Source organism: Sinocyclocheilus anshuiensis, unplaced genomic scaffold (assembly GCF_001515605.1).
Source record: "Sinocyclocheilus anshuiensis isolate Anshui unplaced genomic scaffold, SAMN03320099.WGS_v1.1 scaffold2394, whole genome shotgun sequence".
NCBI classification, from domain to species: domain Eukaryota; kingdom Metazoa; phylum Chordata; class Actinopteri; order Cypriniformes; family Cyprinidae; genus Sinocyclocheilus; species Sinocyclocheilus anshuiensis.
The window spans coordinates 58,689-60,811 of NW_015555876.1; the positions used below are offsets into that span (position 1 = coordinate 58,689).

Consider the following 2,123-nt stretch of genomic DNA (forward strand, 5'->3'; position numbering starts at 1 on the left):
TTTAACTGTTCAGGACAAACAAGGGACTCATGAACAACGATCACTAAACAGAAAAAAAGAAAAAACAGCTGTGGATCATTCAGGTAACACAGTATTAAGACTCAAGTAAACTTGTGAACGGGGGCATTTTTTTGTATAAATTCAGCTTTTATTTTATCTTGTGGACTATATGTAAACATATTATATGTGAAATATCTTATTCAGGTCAGTACTAAATAAACAATAACATGCTTTTTGTATGATCCCTCTTATTTTGGTAAAATAATTAACATTTTGCAGATTCTGAAAGGGGGATGTAAACTTTTGACCTAAACTGTAAGTAGATATATTGTCAGATATGAAAAGCTGCAATTCCTTATGTATTATTTAATATATTCTAGTATATTAACACAATTTAATGAGCAGTCCACTGAATGGCAAGTTGTGATTAACCGAAGTGCAGCTTTATTTAAACAAGGTGAAATCAAAACATCCAAACAAATGAAGAAAGACTTGACTTGACTTGGCATGAACAGAAACACAAACTCACCGACAGCAGGTTACATCATACTTGACAAAGGACACAGGCAACATGAGGGCTATTTAAATCAAACAATACAGGTCACATGACAAGAACCAACCAATGAGAGACAGGGATACATGACTAAGACAACCAATAAGAACATGACACATGAACCAAAGAACCAATAGCAGGATAACATGAGGGCAAGTGAATCACATGACTAAACAGGGACCATGACTAAACTCCAAAATTAAAGACATGAAAACATGAACATGAAACAAACCCCAAAAACCCCACATTACACACAACACATAATTCTATATATCTTCAATATACCGTTAAATCATTTAATATAGGCTATTAATCATTCATACTGTATATAAGAAAATATATATAATGTTCTTTGCATAAGGGTTATGGGGTTTGTTTACCATATAATCTTTATTTGACCTTAATTTTAAAGTTTGTTTTATCAATTGTTTTTGTATAGGTCTTGAAACCATTCCTGGAAGTGACCGAGGAGATGTCTGCCGAAAGTCATGTCACATCCTCTAAGTTAATTATTTTAGTACGCAACCTGCAGAAGCTGACAACAAGTATGGCCAACAGTTATGCACCAGAGTCTGTTGGTCAGAGGCTACCAAGCACTTTGAACAAGCATCTGACCAAAAGGTGTGGAGACTACGAATCAACAAGGTTTGTATAGATTAATCTCAGAATATATCTCAGTATATAATTAATTTATAACTCAGTTTGTTTAATTATTATTGCCACATGTACAACTTTTAGATTTCTTGCAGTATCAATGCTGCTGGATCCTCGGTTTAAAAAAGTAGCCTTTGGCATGGAGACAAATGCAGAGATGGCTGTTTGAGCTTTGACATCCGAGGCCAGCCAACTGAATGCTGTAGAATGCCACCCAGGGGCAACAACTTCAGTTGCACCACTCACACATCAACAAACCAGGGCTAGTTGTGTGTGGTCTGATTTTGATGTGAAGGTTAGATTTACACACCAGATTCCTGGAAATGCTGTAAGAATTAATAAGAAAATGGTTGAAAGTTTTTTTTTTTCTCCATTCCAGTTTGAGGGATCTAGTAGGCCAGACTTTGTTTCTTTCACTCCTTTAAAAAAACAAACAAACACATTGGAGACTGAGACTGTCAGTGTCTTTTACTGTGACCACTATTCTCAATATCTGTCTCTCACTCTCTGTATGTCTGTGTCGCTCTCTCTTACAGGTGAGACAGCAAAAAACAACAACATGGATATCGTAACTGAAGTGAAAATGCACCTCTCCCAGCCAAATGTCAACAGAATGTGTTCAGCATTGCACTTCTGGCATGAACAAGGACAAAAGTTCCCAAACAGACTCTGACAAAAAAAAATAAATACTTGGCCATAATGCCAACATCTGTGCCAAGCGAGCGTGTATTTTCAAAATCTGGTGAGCTTATCTCAAAAAGACTCTCTTGCCTGAAGAGCTCTCAGGTGAAATATATGATGTTCTTACATATACGTATACGGCCCGCAATGTCTTTTAGTACGGCCCGCTGGATCATATTAGACTCAGATGATCAATTTTAAAACATTTGAAAAGTAAGTCACGTAAAGATTGCTT

The 2,123-nt window shown here is 36.2% G+C and overlaps 1 long non-coding RNA gene across 1 annotated transcript; it reads left to right on the top strand.

Annotated features, from left to right (window-relative positions):
* The first annotated feature begins 1,139 nt into the window (after positions 1–1,139).
* Positions 1,140–1,876, top strand: LOC107675673 (uncharacterized). The gene is made up of 3 exons (XR_001632622.1): positions 1,140–1,198; positions 1,292–1,502; positions 1,744–1,876. It is a non-coding gene; the product is annotated as an uncharacterized LOC107675673 (long non-coding RNA).
* The last annotated feature ends 247 nt before the right edge of the window (positions 1,877–2,123 follow it).